At 40.0% G+C, this 21,351-nt stretch overlaps 1 protein-coding gene across 1 annotated transcript in view; it reads right to left on the reverse strand.

The window, feature by feature from the left end:
* CDH2 (cadherin 2, type 1, N-cadherin (neuronal)) overlaps positions 1-21,351 on the reverse strand; it is a 251,009-nt gene that overhangs the window by 227,389 nt on the left and 2,269 nt on the right. The gene's annotated exons all lie outside the window — the stretch shown is intronic.

Here is a 21,351-nt window from a genome sequence, read left to right on the forward strand (position 1 = left end):
ATATTGTCACCCTCTTTATTTAACTTATATGCAGAGTACATCATGAGAAACGCTGGACTGGAAGAAACACAAACTGGAATCAAGATTGCCGGGAGAAATATCAATAACCTCAGATATGCAGATGACACCACCCTTACGGCAGAAAGTGAAGAGGAACTCAAAAGCCTCTTGATGAAAGTGAAAGAGGAGAGTGAAAAAGTTGGCTTAAAGCTCAACATTCAGAAAACGAAGATCATGGCATCCGGTCCCACCGCTTCATGGGAAACAGATGGGGAAACAGTGGAAACAGTGTCAGACTTTATTTTTCTGGGCTCCAAAATCACTATAGATGGTGACTGCAGCCATGAAATTAAAAGATGCTTACTCCTTGGAAGGAAAGTTATGACCAACCTAGATAGCATATTCAAAAGCAGAGACATTACTTTGCCAACAAAGGTTCGTCTAGTCAAGGCTATGGTTTTTCCTGTGGTCATGTATGGATGTGAGAGTTGGACTGTGAAGAAGGCTGAGTGCCGAAGAATTGATGCTTTTGAACTGTGATGTTGGAGAAGACTCTTGAGAGTCCCTTGGACTGCAAGGAGATCCAACCAGTCCATTCTGAAGGAGATCAGCCCTGGGATTTCTTTAGAAGGAACGATGCTAAAGCTGAAACTCCGGTACTTTGGCCACCTCATGCACAGAGTTGACTCATTGGAGAAGACTCTGATGCTGGGAGGGATTGGGGGCAGGAGGAGAAGGGGACGACAGAGGATGAGATGGCTGGATGGCATCACTGACTTGATGGACGTGAGTCTGGGTGAACTCCGGGAGTTGGTGATGGACAGGGAGGCCTGGCGCGCTGCGGTTCATGGGGTCGCAAAGAGTTGGACATGACTGAGCGACTGATCTGAAAGAATTTTTATCTCTTTGCCACACGAATGCTGGGAAATATTTTTAAAGAATTTTGTAGAAGGAAGAATACTGAAAAGAAATCAAGGTGACAGAATAAAAATTCATTTACAAACATGGTACAAAAGAAAATGAGTAAAATCCTTTCAAAATAGGTGATGTGTGGAGTGGAGGTGCATAGTGATGGAAGAGGGGGCGGCTTTAGTAATACTTTTATTATACCTGTATGTCCTTCAAACAACATAAGCAAATACAAACAGTAAGTGAAGACATCATGGTAACAGAATAATGGAACTCTTCAAGATCAATTCCACATAACTGATTTTTGAAAATTTTTTAATCTACTTTATCACCATACAGTTACATTGGCCAGATTCTCTACATTTCACAGGATTCCATCCATGATGGGGGAAGGCTATGTTAAGATTATTCAAGAGATAGTGCCATTCTTTAAAGATTTTTCTCTGTGTCAGTCATGCCATTGATGACACGCTGAATTTCAGATCCCAGGAAACATGCTTGAAATGTGCAGACGTTTAACCCTGGACGCTAATATTTTTTATTTTGTCCCGTACAATCCTGCAGGGAAAGCACAGTATTTTGGACAGGTTCTTCAACTCCTTCTTGCCTCCACGATACGATCTAGACCAGCTTCGGTGCAAAGAATACTTGACCGAGGCCAAAACACTGCCCACTGTGACCCACCTGATGATTTCCAACTTTACTTCAATTCTTCCACTAGTATGGGTCCTTGAATATCTCTAGTAACGATTATTTTATTTTTTTGATTTCCACTGCTTTTAATCAAGTAACGACAAAGAAAATAGTCTGGTCCAGGAACCTGACAACCATGCTGATGCTGATGAGGAGCTAGAAGACAGCACCGCAATATGACGACTTGACAGACAAAAATCAGAGTGCCTCATCGGAGATGTGGTTTGGAGTGTGGACTTTCCAAGAGCTGAACCTATCAAATCTCAGGACTATATATAGAAAGATCAAGTCAAGTCCACATAAGTCTGTGCAGTCCCCTGATCTATTCAGCCCCTGTGAAGGGAGGCTTCCTAGGCACCCAGGCTTTGTGGAATGGAGTCCCGAAAGACAAGCAGGAGTTTACAGTAAGCTTCCTGGATGGTTAATGGCAGGGGTAACAACGCTACACCTACAGCTTGACTTGGCTTATAGAAGTCTACCACTATTTTGAGACAGTGTGGCTCAGGCAGTTAGGCAATTCAACTGCCACTCCAAGTTCCAGAAAAGCCTACAGCAATTCCAGTTCACGTGGCCAATCTTGCCTTTGATTGATTCTGCCCCATTCAGCAGAGATTGCAGCATGCTTATTATACACAAGGTTCAAAATGCCATCAAGTAGTAGAGCATGTAGCATCATACGGTGGTTACAATCAACTTGGGAATTCATTTAACTAAATACATTGAATATAGCTGATGGTTAATATTTATCAACTACCTAGGAAGGGTGCTACAATGCTTTCCACACGTGTATCTTAACAGTCCTCACAACTCTAAAAAGAAAGTACTATTATTAGTGCTATTTTGCAGGCAAGGAAGCAAACTGAAAGGAAACTGATATAGGTCTTTTAGCTAGTCAAATTAGTGGTGATATTCAAACCTATAACAAAGGCTTTAGGAACCCTGCTAGCCACTGCCTCCCCGCCTAACACACACCCCATCAGGAAGCATCCTCAGGCATTGGCTAATGGCTGGAAATCATCCTATTTAAATATATGAATTAAGACCAGGGACTTCCCTGGCTAAGATGCAGGAGGCCTGTGTTCGAACCCAGGTCAGAGAACTGAGATCCCACATGCCACAACTAAGACCCAAACAGAGCCAAATAAAAAATAAAGACCAAGTAACAAATCTACCCGCCACCACTGTGAATTTTTTCTGAAACTATGATTGTCAAATATGATTGTGATATGTTAATAATTTCAAATGTTTCTATTCACCATGACAAAAAAAAATGGAGAGAAAAAGACATCACCAAACTTCTGTAAATGTCTTATTTTTAAGTCACCTAAATTCCCTCCATGCCCCCCACGCCCCCACTGCCACAACCAACCCCAAACTCTTCTAAAAGCACAAGTGGAAAATTATCAGCAAATACTCATTATGGTGAGTATATTCATTTCCAGTGACAAGGGCATAATTACAGCCTGTGATAGACTCTTCATACACTTTCTGTACCCCAACACTCCTTGGTCTCCACGTACACAGTTAAGTCCCTTTCATAAAACCCGGAGCATGAATTCACTTTTTAAAATGGTTACCGACACTTCAGTCCCTGAAACTCTGATTTAATTTGAATGGCTGGCCATGGTGATGATTTATCTAATTTCAAGTCCTTGATAAGATAAGCTCAACCCAATTATACCATTATTGTTGGGAGAAAATCGCATTCACAGTGCAGCTTCCAGAAATGTGCTGCTGTGAAGAAGGCTCTGTCAATAACGTCAGTGTTCAAAGTCCTTCCTGAACATGTTCCCAAAACAGCACCCTGCCCAAGGGTTGTTCTCCAAGGTTAAGACACGAAGAAGCCAGCCCACAAGTCCTGCCTGCTAACCCACAGGTTACAGAGCTATTAGCAAACACCTCCAGGTTCAGCGTCGGGGGCTGAAGACTAGCCTTTTTTCCTAAGGTTATCTTGAGTAGTTTATGTCTGGTCTTTGAACAACCGCACTGTATAACCCATAGATGGGGACTGCTTCTTCCCTTCTCGAAGCTTCTTTCCATGTGGGAAGAATTCTACTTTTCTAATTCTCTCACCTCTTCCAGGCTTCCCAGGTGGCGCTAGTGGTAAAGAACCTGCCTGCCATTGCAGAAGATGTAAGAGACGTGGGTTTGACTCTTGGGTTGGGAGGGCATGGCAACCCACTCCAATATTCTTGCCTGGAGAATCCCATGGACAGAAGAGTCTGTCAGGCTACAGTCCATAGGGTCGCAGATGACTGAAGTGACTTAGCATGCCTGCATGCATATTCTCATGAGTGTAAAGTGGAGTTTCTAAAGGGTGAGATACCTTCACAGAGTAAATGCAGAAGCAAGTACCGGAAACCCACTGTCTTCTATTAAGCCAGACTAGAGATCTGCAAAAATATAAAAGCACAATGCTACTCTTCCTACTAATTTTGCTGCTCTGTTTTGGAAAATATAGTTATATTTTTCATATAAATTGGTCTTTGTGTTACATAGGTAATGGGTTTAATACGTTTAAATGAATTAAATCGATACAATTTCCTCAGTTTAATTTCTAATATGCTAAACAACGATAGATATTACCCGCATTATAGAAACTCATTAGGGCGCTTAATGATTTTTTTTTTAAGTGGAAAAGGGTCCTGTGACCAAGAAATTTGTGAATTGCTGCTCTAGAGAGGAGAGGGATAAACTGAACTTATCTGAAGGCTGAATTCGAAAGAACAATCTGGGCAGCTGGTGCCCAGCTCTGGCCCCTACTCCTCCCACCTGGGAGTTGCAGGCCCACAGAAAACAAGTGTGGTGATCTCACTTTCCATGCTGGGAGTTCATGGATCCCTGGCAGCACTTGTGGGGGAGAGGGGTTCAGCATCACCTGCAACGGAGTGAGCCTGGCTGTGGAATTCTGGGGTTCAACATTGACAAGAGACAAGCCCAAGGATAAAGGCCATGTCCTCCAAACCAGATCTTATCAAAACCATGGGGAGATTTTCCCTTTCAGAATTGTTGACTCTTCTGGCTTCTTTTTCATTCAGTTCAGAACTTGGTACAGGGAAGAAAGGTCTTACTTACTGCGCCCCTGCAGAGACTTGGTGTACGAATTGGAGACCTTGAGAAAGAGTGAAAAAAGAATCCAATGTTGGAGAAGAAAACAGTCTCAGAGGTTCTGGGGCTCTGGGCAGAGGAGAAAGGGTGCTTTCCTAGGGCCCTGTCTGTTTTTTAACTTGGTGGTTTACAGCCTTGATTGTGCTGTGTGGTGGGTTTTTATAGGTGGGCAGGTAGCTTTTAACATCAAAAGGCTTTAATTCCTAAACCACAGGGTATTTTGATCTTGATGTGTGACCACAACTCATGGTGGTTATTCTCCAGGAAAGCGGCTGTTTACAGAGCTGGGACCCAGAACAAAGACAGTAGACTTCAGGGAAGGCCAAGGAGACGGGCCACTGGGTGACCCCAGCCAAGGGGCAAAGGCCTTTGGGTGAGGACTGAAGCAGAACAGCCTTGGGAAAGGCCTGAGACAGCTCAGGACACAGTGAGGTGGCCATGAATGAGCAGAGACCGCCGAAGCACAGAAAAAGGGGATTCTTTCACCATCTCCAGCCTAAAGACGAGTGAGCAGAACACTATTTGCTATTTTTAAATGGCAGTGAATTCAAGAGCCCTAGGGAAGTTCTCACTTTAAATTATGAATGACAGGTCAAGGAGGGCAGCATGGATCGTCCACTTCTAATTCTGCCCTGCACTCAGAGACCAAGAAGGCACTTCTCCACTTCTTGGCCCTTGGTCACAGGCTCAAGGCTCCGCCTCCACCAAGTGGTCTGGACCAGTCTTTACAAACTAAGGAGAAATCTTCCCCTGCAGATGGCCTTTTTTGGCCAAAGCAACTGCACAGCAGGTGGTGAGAGATGGAAAACACATGCTCCCAAGACAGTGTGTCCCCCGGCCACCCACCCAATGGCACCCACACGGGGGACAGCACTGGGCTGAGAGTCTCGAGGGGCTCACAGCTGGAGGCCAGGTAGGAGGTCTGAATGCACTGGCTGCAAAGCTCATCTGGGAGTGGCTCCCTGGGGGAGGTTAAATTTAGCATTTTGTATTTACCTGGGGGGGTGGGGAGGAGATCCACCTGTGTATTCTTGGTTCTCTTTCAGAAAGCTGGCATTTGAGAGCTGCCACCTATGTGCAAGGTCAGAAATACCCCTTGGTGGTGATCCCATTTTGAGGTTCCCTGCCTTCTCATCCAGCATATTTGATCTCTGTTAAGTCTTCATTTTCCCTTTGAACTGAGTGCTTAGCTCAAAGGTCACGACTTACAGACAAGAGGTTTAACCCGATTAGCAAGAGGGAAAGACTCAACCAGGGAAGGTTCTCACCACCCACTGGGAGTCCTTCCCTCAGATGTCACCTGCTTCCTATCTCGGGACATTTAAGAATAGGCTCTAAGGTCATCATGTCACCTAGGAAAACTCTTTCAAGAAAAATTGGTGATTCCATTGACTATATATTTGCTTTATTGCAGTGCTCTAGAATATAACACGTAATATCTCCGAGGTGTGCTCAGGCTGCTGTGACCACCCAGTTAGGTTTGAAGACTTTCTATTAAGTGCTCGTGTGCTCAGTCATGTCTGTCGACTCTTCTCGACCCTATGGATTGTAGCCCACCAGGCTCCTCCGTCCATGGGGTTTCCTAGAGTGAGTTGCCATTTCCTCTCCTGGGTTGGGAAGAGGCCCTGGAGAAGGACTGTCTATAAAGTCAAGATATAGTACTCTCTCTATAGTAAAGCTATTGATCTTTTAAAACTTCAAGAGGCTGAGAGCAAGACAGTCCTGAGAGAGTCCGTCTCCCCCTCTGCGGATGACTGCCCCTCTTCTGGATGAGCACACACTTGATGAGTAAAGAACATACCTTCCATGGTTAATCCAAACCCTGCAGAAGGTTTAGTGGAGCCCTGACTCCCCACCTTTCATGGAGAGGAGCTACACAAGCCACACCACTCCTGATCTCTGTCAACCTTTCTGGCCAGTTTAGATGAAATGACTGGGCATACAGAGCCTGGCCCCTTCTTCACCTCTTTTTCCTTTTGGGAGCCCAGCCTCTCTCCATAGTGCAGATGTTGCTAGGCTGTGGGTGCACTGCAAGAGCAGGTTCCATAGGTGGGAGGCTAGTCTTCATCTAGCAGTGTTAAAGATGGGAGGCTGGGAGCAGGCAGGGTATTAAGTCAGAAATCCAAAGTATTTAAACCACATTCTCCATCCTTGTCTTGGTCACTAATAAAGGTTGCACTTTGGTCCTCTGGGCTCCTCTGGTGGCTCGGATTGGTAAAGAATCTGCCCAAAAGGTGGGAGACCCAGGTTCAATCCTTGGGTCGGGAAGATCCCCTGGAGAAGGAAATGGCTACACACTACAGTATTTTTGCCTAGAGAATCCCTTGGACAGAGGAGCCTGGGCGGCTAGAGTCCATGGGGTCACCAAGAGTCAGACACGACTTATCGACTGAGCACACCTACTGATTCGTCTTAGAACCTGGATGGATAAGAAGAATTATTTATTAGGGTCTCTTTACAGGCCCCAAAATAACCTACAAAATCTCAACATTACTGAATACTCAGTAATGGCCAAGGCTAAAGATCAAAAAGAAGCCAGGACAAATAACATCCTTGTATCACCAGCAGGGCCGCAAGCAAGTCCACCAGGATGGCTGGATGATGAGGGTCCAAGATTAGACCACCAAGCCTCTACAAGTGCTCAGAGAAGCCCAAGTCCTGGGAACAGAATCACATGTGTCTCTGCCTTACTGGGTGTCTACAGTTCTAAGCCAAGCCAGCTTGAGGTCAAGAAAAATTGCAATTCACAGCACAGTCAACCACTCATCAATTACTTGTATTTCTTAAAATCACCACTAGGGGGGTGTTTGGCCACAGATGGGATTACCTACTTACAGGGTCTGTGTGTGAATGCTCAGTAGTATCTGACTCATCGCCTTCCCATGGACCGTAGCCCGTCTGGCTGCTCTAGCCATGGAATTTTTCAGGCAACAATACTGGAGCAGGTTGCCATTTCTTCCTCCAGGGGACCTTCCCAACCCAAGGATGGAACCTGCATCTTCTGCATTGCAGGCAGATTCTTTACCGCTGAGCCATAGGGGGAAGCCCACTTCATGGTTGCTAAGTCACTTCAGTCATGTCCGACACTGTGCAACCCCGTAGACGGCAGCCCACCAGGTTCCCCCGTCCCTGGGATTCTCCAGGCAAGAACACTGGAGTGGGGTGCCATTTCCTTCTCCAATTCATAAAAGTGAAAAGTGAAAGTGAAGTTGCCAGTCCTGTCCGACTCTTAGCGACCCCATGGACTGCAGCCTTCCAGGCTCCTCAGTCCACAGGATCTTCCAGACAAGAGTACTGGAGTTGGGTGCCACTGCCTTCTCCGACTGGTAGCCTATCCTAATTCTGGCTCAATGTTAGATTTTCCCATTCATAAGTCCAAAGGTTGATCCAGGAATGGAGACCCCTTGAAGCCTTCATTCTAAAGTCCAAATTCTCCTCCAGGCTGCAATCCTATAAAATCTTGAATAGAAAGATATATCTTCCGCCCACTGGGTCAGCTCTCAGATTCTGAGGACCTGACTGTCACCAGGGAGAATACTGCACAAGCCCTGGGAGGTGTGCCTTTGGGTGAATGGGTTAAGCCAGGCTGCATTCAGACTGCTGTAAAATGGATAATGATAACAATGCCGACTTATCTCAGGGACATGAGATAAGTAATCTTCAGAGAAGATTATATGAGACAATGCAGGCAGACTACCTGGCCTGGCACATAGTTAGCACTCCTCAAATATTAGATTTAATCACATGAGTTAGCTATCCAAAAACCACACTGCTTGGAAAGATACCACACAAGCCATGATTGAAAACGTTAGGCAAAGAGAGTGGGCAACAAGTCGCAAAGCCAAGGTACAGATGAGTTACAAACTTCGTGCGGTAGGGTTCATATAGACAACTCAAGGAGGACGAAAGACCAGAAGACATACAAAAACAATCTCTATCTCCTTGGTAACCGAAAGAATGCAAATTGAACCCAAAAAGAGATACCATTATGCAGTCCACCATATTGTTAAAAAATGTTAAAACTTAACAAGAACATGTATACTAAGTTATGGAAAAAGAAAAATATGTATGTGGTGTTGGTGGACCAGATATTTTTATATATACACATATACATACATACATATACATACATACACACATATACACAGTACATTTCCACATAGATGCATGATATATACATTTACATAAACATGTCTCTATACATAAACACACTTCTATGTATTTACATATATTAGTATATATGAAACTTAATATGTAAATGGAATATATACACAGATGATATGACTATAAACAAAATCAATTAATAATTACCACAAAAATGAAGATAACGGTTATGTCTGGGAGGAAGGAAGGAAATGGGAACAGTACTCTGGAAACTTCCAAGGCACCAGTAATATTCTATTTCCTCAACCTGTCTAGTAGTTGTATTGACATATTTTGTATACTTTAATTACTATTTGAACTGCATATATGGTTTATATACTCCTCTACATGTACCGAATTTTACAACAGAAAAAGTTGTTTTAAAAAGTCAATCTTGCCTTCATATTTTTACCTCCATTCAAATAAACACCAAAACTAGGAACACAGGCTCAGACATCAGGCTGCTGGCATTTGCATCCTAGCTCCATCACTTAGCTCAGATGCTAAAGAATCTGCCTGCAATGTAGGAGACCCCAGTTTGATCCCTGGGTCCAGAAGATCCCCCTGGAGTAGGGAATGGCTGCCCACTCCAGTACTCCTGCCTGGAGAATCCCATGGACAGAGGAGCCTGTCGGGCCCATGTGGTCACAAAGAGTAGGACACAACTGAATGACTTTCACTCACTCCATCATTTAACAAAATAACTTTGGGCGCCTCAGTTTAACCTGTGCTTTGCTCTCTTCTTTTGTAAAAAGGTACAACTTTCTTGCAAATTAAATGAGTGAACACAAGTAAGTACTTAGAACAGTGTCTGGCACATAGTAATTACTCAAAAATGATGCAATATTATTAAGACAGAATGAAACTAAGCTAAATGCAACAGTTTCTGCATCTAATCATCAATAAATCACCAGAATCTACAAGAACAATAAATCTATCTTTACTCTGTTTTCGTAAATTCTGTACTTGCATCAACAATATATGATAAGAATACCCTCAACTCTCTAGTCTCACTGAGTTATCATGTTAAAAGCATTCAGAGACTAAATAACTTACTCTGGTTCCAGGCTAGTCTTAACACACACACATACACCCATACACACTTGTTTCCACAGCAGAACACTAAAGAATTAAAAGACCGAGTTGGGAGGGGTACTGGGGGAGAATGGATAACTATATATGTACGGTTGAGTCCCTTCAGTGTTCACCCGAAACTATCACAACAGTGTTAATCGGCTATACCTCAACACAAAATGGTTTTGGTGTTAAAAAAAAAAAATTTTTTTTCCAAATCTTTTAAAAAACTTACATCACAGGAGCAAAGAGGCAGACTTGGAAGACACCAGAAGAGCTCCTGTTTTACTACCTGTAATTCCCAAATCAAACTGCTGGCAGAATAACACTCCATATAGATTAATCCCTTTCCCTAATTGTATCAGCTTAGGCAACATCTGTTAAAACTGAAGGAGGAATGTTAAAATATGTGTCCTTCAGTTGTGGCTTCTGCATGTGGTCTAAGGCGCACTGGCAGCCTCCCATGCAGAGGATGATGAGTTATCCCACTGGAACACAGAAGAGAGCTTTGAACATATCAAGTACTCAAACTCAGTCAAATAATTAAACTACTCCTTGATTATGTTTGTGTAAAACAAGGGTAATGACTATGCCCCCAAATCTTCAATTAAAGATCTTACATCTTGTTTACCATATGAAAGCACTTTTCTAAATGATGTAGATATATCAGCCCACTTACTCTTCCTAACAACCTTATGACAGATACTACTTATTATCCCCATTTTACAAACGGATGTACGGCGAGATAGAAATGCCACATGTGCTGTCCAGGCTCACACAACCTGGTGTCAAAACCAGGGACCCCAAAACAGGCCATCCAGCCCGAGTCAACATTCTTAACCACTACACACTGCCTCCCTAGCACAATCAGAGAGAGAAAAACAGACACCCAAAACTCTACAGCAACTCGCACTTAGTAAAGAAAGCATTTCTGTTGAGAAAAACAGAAATTTTGTTTGATAAAAGACAGCCACCCACCTGTTACTCTGTGTGTGTTATATGCATCAATTCTGGGGAGAAAAATAAAGCAAGGCCCTCTGCTACTGCTAAGTCACTTCAGTCGTGTCCGACTCTGTGTGACCCCATAGACGGCAGCCCACCAGGCTCCCCGGTCCCTGGGATTCTCCAGGCAAGAACACTGGAGTGGGTTGCCATTTCCTTCTCCAATGCATGAAAGGGAAAAGTGAAAGTGAAGTCGCTCAGTCATGTCCAAGTCTTCGAGATCCCACGGACTGCAGCCTAACAGGCTCCTCCACCCATGGGATTTTCCAGGCAAGAGTACTGGAGTGGGTTGCCGTCGCCGTCTCTTATTTTAATTATGAAGAACCAGTAAATAAGATATCAGAATGTGAACAATTCTTGACAAACCCATGACATACACAAAAACACTAGAAAAAGTTATCTCACTGTGTTCCAAAATGCTTTTACTCTAGGCCATAAAATGTTATATGCCATCCATCTATAATCCATTGTTATCTACATTCAAATATACCACTATCCCCCTTTTAAACAAAGTTCCATCAAGATAGCCTCTAATAAAGGGGAAGACCATAAACCAAATCATAGATTTAATTCAGTTTCATTTACAAGGTACTCAGCTACGAATCAACTGGAAAATTAAATTAATGGCTATGCTAGTCTCCCCAAATGTTCTTAGTTATCTGTCAAACAAAAAAGAACTGTAAGTAAAATTTAATGCTGAAAACATAAACACTATATGTATACAATTGCTTTTATGGTAGAAAACTGTTTGCAAGGGTTAAATACAAGTGAAATACCAAACAGGTATCAATAAGCTAAAGTCATACAAAGGGTACAATCTTTTTAAACACTGAAAAATAAACACACACTCCTATGTGTGTGTGTGTGTGTGCCTGGTTGCTCAGTTGTGTCCAACTCTGCAATCCCATGGACTGTAGCCCACCGGGCTCCTCTGTCTATGGGATTTCCGAGGCTAGATTACTGGAGTGGGTCTCCATTTCCTTCTCCCGAGGATCTTCCTGACTCAGAGATTGAATCTGCATCGCTTGCATCTCCTGTATTGGCAGAAGGATCCTTTACCGCTGTGTCACCCGGGAAGCCCAAAGTCCACTCGTGTACAAACATAAATAAATCAGAGCTTCCTTGAAGCAAACAAACCCTGCTGGGCCATTACCTCAGGATGTGGATCCTTTAGTCCTCATCCTTATGCATGGACTCCTCCACCTAGATTCTAGGTCTACTCAACAAATATTATACATGGAGAGAAAAGGCCTCCAGAAAGAAGGAACTTGGGACAAGTATGGAGCTCTGTATCCTTCATGGCAACCTCTAAGATCTTTAAAAAGGCTACACAGACACAGAAGAGGATCAACTATCCCCAAAGATGCACCAACCTTCTGGAAAACGAGGAGTCCGTGGTATTGTAACCCCCAACTGAAACTTTTTTAGGTAAAAATAAATCTGGGTAGGGCCTCCTTGAGAAGTGGGTCACTAGGAAGCTCAGAGTATTAAGAAGCATTGCTGCAAAGATTAGTCTTAACACCGAAATCTTCCGCATGAAGATGTCAAGTCCAAAAGATCCTGAGTGTTTTGTCTCTACCTTCCTTCTGATAAAAAGGGAAGGGCAAGAAAAGGTGTAACTTACTAAATTCCAAACGTCTTCAGCTTTTGGCTGAAGCAACACTGCCAATTTACCAGAACTGCAGGAGAAGATATCTAGATAGGAAAATCCACAAAAGTTTTTTCATGGTTTGACACCACAAACCACTGTAAACATTCAAGTGACCTTTAGATGCAATGAAATGGCCTGTTTTTATTGTTGCTTTTAAATCAGTTTTCACCTTCCTCAACCTCCCAGATACTTCCATAGCATCCAGAAGCCTTTCCTAACCTTGTGACTATTAAAAAAGACATAAGACACACATACACAGACAATTCTACAAATTGAGTGAAAAGTACAAAACAGTATATAGTGGATGACTTCATAAAATATGGGGATAAGCTAAACTGATCTCTGCTATTAGAAGTCAAGTTGGATGGCATCACTGACTCTATGGACACGGATTTGTACAAACTCTGGGAGACAGTGAAGGACAGGGAAGCCTGGTGTGCTGCAGTCCATGGGGTCACAAAGATTCGGACACGACTCAGTCACTGGACAACATATAGTTGCCACTGAAGGTATGGTTAAAACTGAAGAGGGTGTCCCTGGGATGCTGGAAATGCTGTGTCTTGACTGAGCACTGATTCAATACTATGATCAATTAATGAACACTCAGCACAGTCCTATACACATCTGTTATTTCCATAAAGGCTGAGTATGAGTGTGTGAAATTTAAATTCTGAATTCCCTGAAATATGAGAAGACATGAGAACCTAATCTTGGAGATGCTCTTGTTGGTACCAAAGGAGCTGTGAAAGCCTAATACTTTGGTTGCAAAAAACACACTTTTCTTTACTTACTGGACCGGAAAGCCATAAAGAATGAACTGCACACTTTGAACTGTTGTGTTAACCAATTAAGACAACAAAAGAAAAAAAAAAATTAAAGTGGTCACAGCCTCTGGTTTATTAAAGATTTGTGTTAAGCAAAGGGATTATATCATATTCTTCAAACTTCATAAATTTAATGTTTTTTTTTAAGTCATTTATTTCAGAGTTCGCTTTAACAGCTCCCTGACCCAACTAAGAGACATTTAGTTTGCAATTACAGTCAAGCCAAGTGTATCCACCCACCAACAATAGGTCAAGTTACAAAAAAAAAAAAAAAAACAGTTCTAGGCTTTCTGGGCAGCAAACAAATCAGTGGGTACTCAGTAACCCCACAAAACAGTCCCATAAACTTGTTGTAGGTGTGGGCATCTATATTTTTAAAAGATGCCAACTAATTTCATTTGTGGGAGAAAAGGTAATTCAAACTATTCAAACATGGAAAACCTGCCATGAAACATTAAAATATTTTACTACTTAATGATAGAATCTCTTGCATGTACTTTTATAAAGAAAAGAACACTAAACAGACACAGTTTCAAAAAAAACAACACACAAAAAAACCCCCAAACACAAAAAATGTGGGTTGGGTCAGGTTTTTGTGGCTCTTACAAAGTATTTTAAGTTCCAAAATGCATTCAAAAATTATTTTTTGAGTACTTATCAACACATTATTTGTTGATGAAGACAATTTGAAGAACATCATGAAAATGATTATAAATCATTTACCTGGAATTATTTTTTCTTCTCTAAGGAAAAAAAGAAATATATATATAATGAAAATCTTAACCAAGTATTAAATTTTGGTTTCAAATGTCAAAATAAAATATTTAAGGTCAAAATTAAAGAATGAAGCTCAAAAGTTAACTACCTTACAAAAATCTTATAAACTCAGTAGTGAGGAACTGAAATTTCCTTCTACTGTGGAATTTTTCCCTGAATATCAAATTAAAAGCATCCCAGCCTGGTAGAAGGAGAAAACCATGGGCTTTGCAGTCAGGCTTAACTCTGCTATAAAGAGATATCATTCCACTCAGGATTCTCACAATAAATACTCAGACTGTCTGACTTTCTCTTTCATCATCTCTATAAAATGGGAATAAAACCACAAGGTTTTATTTATTTATTTATGTCACAAGGTTATGGAAATAATTAAGTAAGGTAATTTACTAGTTTCTTCCCTGAAATTAAAAATATTTTATCCTTAAGGTTTTGTATTATTATACCAGACACTGTTTTTTAAAAAAAAGACTTGAAGAGATGGCAGCAAATTATCTGAAGTTTCAAGTAGTTTTATTTGGTGTTATGTGCTTTTTTGAGTTATATGAATGACCTACTGACTATTACTAAAAATAAACTGTTAAAAGTCTTCGAATTGACTATTGGGGAAAAAAAATAAAACACTGAAACGGCATTTCTTAGAATCCTTACTGGAAGTAATAATATGAATTTAGATACTTTTTTTTTTTTAATGTGTGAATCATTTATTTTTTAACCAATTTTACTGTGGTATAATTTACATACAATAAAAATGCACCCATTTTAAGAGTACAGTTCAAAGAGTTTCAAAAAGTATACATTCATCAACCCATTACCATCAAGATCTAGAACATTTCTGTCACCCCCCCAAATTACCTCCTGCGCCTTTGTAACCAATCTTTTGTCTCCATGTCCAGCCCCAAACAACCATTAAACTATTTCCTGTCCCTACAATTTAGATTTCCCTTTTCCAAAATTTTACAAATTTCAACACTAAGGCAACAGAAGAACATTGAATAATCTCAAAACTTATTTTAATAATAAGGATAAAAGAGTCATTTCACATTTTCAGTTCCAGTAATTTCTGGAACAAAGATTCCAAATTATGATCCTTTAACTTTTTCTTTTTTTTCTTTTTTACTAATTCTTTAATCCAACAAAACATTAAATTATATATCAGCATTGGGGTATGGAAACTCCATATAAAAGTTTTAAATGATGAATATCAAGTACAATTTTTTTTAAAAAACACAAAAGCAAATATTAAAACTACAACCATAAAAATACATGATTGTACATAAACATGCTATGGTCAAGTTAATTTTTTAAATTAACATAAAAACAATACTAAAATTATAATATATAGTAGTATGCTGCTGCTGCTGCTGCTAAGTCGCCTCAGCAGTGTCCGACTCTGTGCAACCCCATAGACGGCAGCCCATCAGGCTTCCCTGTCCCCAGGATTCTCCAGGCAAGTACACTGGAGTGGGTTGCCATTTCCTTCTCCAATGCATGAAAGTGAAAAGTGAAAGTGAAGTCGCTCAGTCATGTCCAACTCTTAGCGACCCCATGGTCTGCAGCCCACCAGGCTCCTCCATCCATGGGATTTTCCAAGCAAAAGTACTGAAGTGGCATAGGCAGGTATATTTTGTAAAAGAAAATTTAAGAATGGATCATGGATCAAACACTTCTCCAAGTCACTCGATTATGAATGCCATATTGTATTTATAATAGCACCTCCTTTTAAATGACTCAAGCTGTTTTAAAACCCCACTAATTCTCCCAATGCTACTTGGGAAAAACCCAAGTTCAATAGCTTCCTTACTGGAGAGTGTAGACCAAAACATCCGACTCTAACACTAAATGTTTTTCTGAATCTCAAGTTCTAGGTTTAGGTAAAGTCTACTTTAGATAACTTTTTCACTATCAGAACAGATGAAAAATTAAATATTCAGTCAGTCAAGAGAATGGAAGAAATATCATGATGGGTTAACCAGCCAGTATAATCTCTCAGGTGGTTAACTCAGCATAGTGTGGTCACTTCATGATACAACATGGAAACTATTACATAACTACACGTTATATTTAGCCAATCTTTCTTGAATTTACTTATAAGCTCAGCCTACTACAGGCTGTTCTCAACTCAACTTTAGGATGTTCTCATAGGTCATCTTCATCTTATTTCTACTGTGCTTAATTTTCTATTCAGCAATAGCTTCTATCTGTGGTCTACATCCAACTCTTCTTCATTCAGAGGCTCTGAAATCCCACTGATGATTTCAGTGGTCCTAACCTGAATCTTTTCTAGGTACCTGAGTATGCCAAAAACATTAGGTGGCTTAACAATAATTTTCTTGACTGTAACCAGAGGTTCTCAAATCTGACTGCATATTACTCCATAATTTATTAAATCAGTCTCTACTGATGGACTTTCAGAGGGTCATCTAATCCGATCTTTTGCAATTATAAACAGTGCCTCAATGCATATACCTATATTTGTAAATATCACATATATATCACGAATACAAACATATCTGTAAAAGTGACTAGAGAAGAACTTGCTAGGTCAAGGCGCCATATTCTTTTTTTAAAAAGTTTTTTTTTTAAATTTACAAAGTGTTAGTTTCAGCTGTACAGCAAAGTAATTCAGTTAAACATAAGTACATATATATATATATATATATATATATGTTCTTTTTCAGATTCTTTTCCCTAATAGGTTATTACAAGATACTGAATATAGTTCCCTATGCTATATAGAGAAGCCTATCAGTAGAGATAGGTCTACTAATAGGTCCTTGTTGTTTATCTGTTTTATATATAGTAGTATGTTATCTCTTAATCCCACTCCTAATTTATCCCTCAACCCTTTGCCCTTTCGAAACTGTAAGTGTACTTTCTAAGTGCATCTATTTCTGCTGTGTAAATAAGTTCATTTGTATTATTTTGTTAGATTCCACATATAAGAGGTCTCATATGACATTGTTCTCTGATTTACTTCACTTAATATGATAATCTCTAGGTTCATCCAAAAGGGTTATATTCTTAGTGCTGAATGACATATTATCATATATAATAAACTACTGTCAACAGCACTCAAAAAGCATACTCAGTCCTCTGAGTACCTGAAAATCCCTGCATTTCAGGTTAAAAATTAAAGTCATTCCAAAGTCTTTGAAAAGAATCATTTTGGGATATTTTAAGCAGCCCCAAGAGTCACAGAACTAGACAGTCCCTTAGAGATCAACTAATCCAACCAGGCCTATGGTTTTATTATTGGGAAAATGAGGTCAGCAGAGTTTAAGAGACTAAACTACATCTGGACCAGATTAGAACCTCAGGCTTCCTGCCCTTGACCCTCGCTCTTGCCCTTCACACTATGTCAGGGCAGCTCACTTGCCCAGAACAAAGGTATTATTTACTCTCAGTGCTCAAATCACCTTGGATGACACACACAAAGTTATCAGTTAACTATCAGTTGATAGTTCATGCCAAACTGGTAAACATTGCAGGGGACATGTATGTGGAGTTCTAAACATGTATACTGTGTGTGTATATATGTAACCCAAGAGCCTGGGTGCTGTAAAATACAGTTGCAAGCTCAGAGAAGAAGTACTCTGGGTCCTAAAGACAATAACAAGGAAGAACTGAGCTTTATTCATGCACAACCTAAAGTAGAGCTTAAAAACTTGATTGTAACAAAACCATAAAGTTCACATTTTTCAAAAGGTCCCATTTAGATCCTGAATTCACCTTCTGCCTGCTTTAAACTCATCACTTTATATGTGTAGAAGATGTAGCTTTTTCTACAATATTTATCTGTATCTTCTTCCTCCCTGGCATGAATAGGTTTGTTTAATTTAAAACTTATCTACATTTAGTTAAATACACAAAGACTAGCATCCGCTCAAATTAACTGAAAAATTCAAACAAAAGTAAGTTTGTAGAAGAAAACAAACAGAAATGGGAGGCGTAATGATTTGTTGGTACAAATTATGTTTCAACTTACAGTTCTAAACCCAACTTGAAAACAGATTCTAGAAGGTGTACTCGTGGCAGATGTGAAATAATTACTCAAATAACAAAATCTAAATTCCAAATCTATCCTATCGGATGGACAAAATTCACCACAAGTCTGTGCAGTGCTTAAACTTGATTAATTCTTGTATTTGAGCCAAAAGAGCAAATTTGAATAATGTTAACTTAGGCAAAGCCATAGAAAGTAGATACAAACACTACATTTCTTAAATAACAGCTGATTTTTCTTTAAAATCACTCTTCTAACTTGAGACTATCCCTTTGAAAATAGAATGGGGATTTGAGTTACTTAGGATTTCTTTAAAAGGCATTTTAAAGCAAGATTAACTGTTGGTTTAAGTCTTGACATTTCCCGATTAATAACCCTAAAGCTTAATGAGGCACAACAGATTTAAGAATTGAAGATTTTTAATGAAAACGGAAATTAAGGACAGTCTGGCGCAACACACGATCACCAAAAATCTGTTTTAAATAGAACTCAATCTCTACATGTAAAAAATACAAACTATTTAAGAAGACTTTCCCCTTAAAATCTCAGTCCAAACTTTTAGAAGGCCAGGGCAGACTTTGATAAAAGTATGACAGTATACTCTGCAAGTAAATTCTAAACTTGCAGTTAAGGCCTAAAAAATTACGTGTAATTTTAATTTGTGTGTATATCTATATCATTTTAAGATATGCGTATAATATCTTAGGACACACTAATTATGTTTCAAGTTGCATTTAGTGCATTTGCAGTGCACTGCTGTCAGTAAGGGGGCTTCCCTGGTGACTCAGTGGTAGAAGAATCCACCTGCAAGGCAGGAAACGTGGGTTCAATCCCTGGGTCAGGAAGATCCCCTGGAGAAGGAAATGGCAACCCACTCCAGTATTCTTGCCTGGAAAACTCCATGGACAAGAGGAGCCTGGCAGGCTACTGTTAACGGGGGTGGCAAAAGAGTTGAACACAACTTAACAACTAAACAACAACAACAACACCTGTTAGTAATGACCATGTGCCAGAAATTTTAAAAAGGGCAAAGATACACAAAAGGAGAAGAGACTGTGAATACCAATTAATTCTTACTTTCAAAGGAACTTGAAATTCAAATAAACATAGAGAATACATAAATGTTTTATTCTTAAAATGATTGTGGTATCCTAGATTTTCCAGTCTAAAACAAAGCCTTCCCCCGCCCCGCCCCACATTTTATGTATTGAAATTAATGCCAAGAAAGTCCATACCTAATATGAGAAAATCACATATGGTTTGTGCATCTTTTTTCATAGGTCCTCATTCAGCATTGAAAGCAGAAATCTATGTGATAAGACTAAGAATCTAAAATATTTGTGAAACTTAGGGTGATGTCTTTGATGTTTCATAACCCATACAAATGTATTTAAAATAGAATAATGGAGCTATGCAGTTAAAATGAGAACCAGAAAAACAAAGCAAGCTTCTAACCTATTCATGACTGGATGGGTAGTAAAAGTATAATTGATCTTTTTTCCCTGATGATATATCTATGTAAGGATTTGAAAGTCACTTGTATGAAAGGAAAGCTTGTCATAACTTTGTGATATCCCTTGATCAGTGAAGTTTAATGCTCAAATTCTGCTTTTTTTTCTTTTTTAGAGGACAATGCTAATGCCTCAAGCTAAAATGAGCAAGAATAGAGAAAATCTTAAAAGCTGAATATCATAATATGCAAAATTGACTAGAATTATGTAAATCTAGGTAACAGAATAACTCAACTAGTAAAGATACTCTTAAAGTGAAAAAAAAAAAAGTGTTCCAAGTAAAACAAAGAACACTTCAGTTCATTAAAGGCATAAAGTGCTTTTGAATATTTAATTATTCTTCTTTAACTGGTCTGAAAAAATAAGGCAACTCAGTATCTAAACTGATAATTTACTCATTCTTTTTTCTAAAACTCTTAGACTCCTTAGTCTGGCTTGAAGCTTGAAAAAAAAGGTAGAGTTTTAAAAAGCAGATGACTGCAGAGTGCAGAGGGGCCATTTTCACATTGCAGATAGATCTCTGTTATTCCAGTATGTAAAGCAGACCATTAGCAAACAGTCATTTCCAATCTCGGTGTGTACAATCCACATAGCACACTTAACCCTAAAACTCATGTTGCATGCTTCCACTTCTAATGACCTTGTAAATCACTCAGTGTTATTGCTTGACTCATACCCATGAATTACCCAAATAACTTGATGACAAAGTTTTAATCTCCCCTTTCCTCAAGGTTTTTGAAAGTCAACCTCGGGTTGGCCTGGAAGAAACTGAGAAAGAACATACAACAGAAAAGGGAAGTGCACGATTTGACGTTTATAAATTATATATATATTTAATGCTTAAAAAAGAACATGGCCTACAAAATCCACACCTGGTTTCAAAGCAGATGACTCAAAGAGGAAATGAGATAGTTCCGTGGTACACAGATTAGTCCCATGAACCATTAGTCCATTGGTTATTAGTGACCAAGAAACGTCTCCTCCTATCCTAACTTCACTGCACAATATTCAATTAAAACTTACTTTCAGATCAAAAAGTTAGTGAGCATACCATCCAGAGCTGGACTGACCCTCTTAGGATTTACTATAAAATTGCCTATAAATAAGTATGATGTTCAAAACAACATGTTTTTTAAAACAAGATTTTTCTAATCTACGAGGTATTTGTTTTTTAAATCTGATGTCTGTGAGTATTCCTAAGTTTATCTTGTTTTCCCCTTAACTTCAAACACTTGAAGTAGCACTTTTTTCCTTCCTCCCCTTCAGCCGAACCTCTTCAATAAACCCCCTTTTAAAAGAAGAAACAATAAATGAACTGACAGGAGGTGAAAGAATGAGGAGTGTGCGCTCCAAGAATAAAGGGCGGTTTTATAACAGGAGGTACTTTTGTTAGCAAGTGACTGGCAGGTCTCCTCCCCCAAGTAAGAAGAAATTCCATCCACTCCCCAAAAGTGCAGAGGCCAAAAATGTCCAGTGGAACAGTTCTGAAACCCCAGCGTCTGCAGAGAGCCGAGGGGGGCGGACTGGCGAATGGGGGAAGGGGAAGAGAAAGAGACCAGCAGGAGAGGAAAGAACAAAAGGAGAAACCCAAGAAAGGAGAAAGGAACGGCGGGACCTGGGGGGCCCGCGAGCCAGTGGGAGGGAGAGAGCCTGAGA

Source organism: Bison bison, unplaced genomic scaffold, assembly GCF_000754665.1.
Source record: "Bison bison bison isolate TAMUID 2011002044 unplaced genomic scaffold, Bison_UMD1.0 scf7180017864498, whole genome shotgun sequence".
NCBI classification, from domain to species: Eukaryota; Metazoa; Chordata; class Mammalia; order Artiodactyla; family Bovidae; genus Bison; species Bison bison.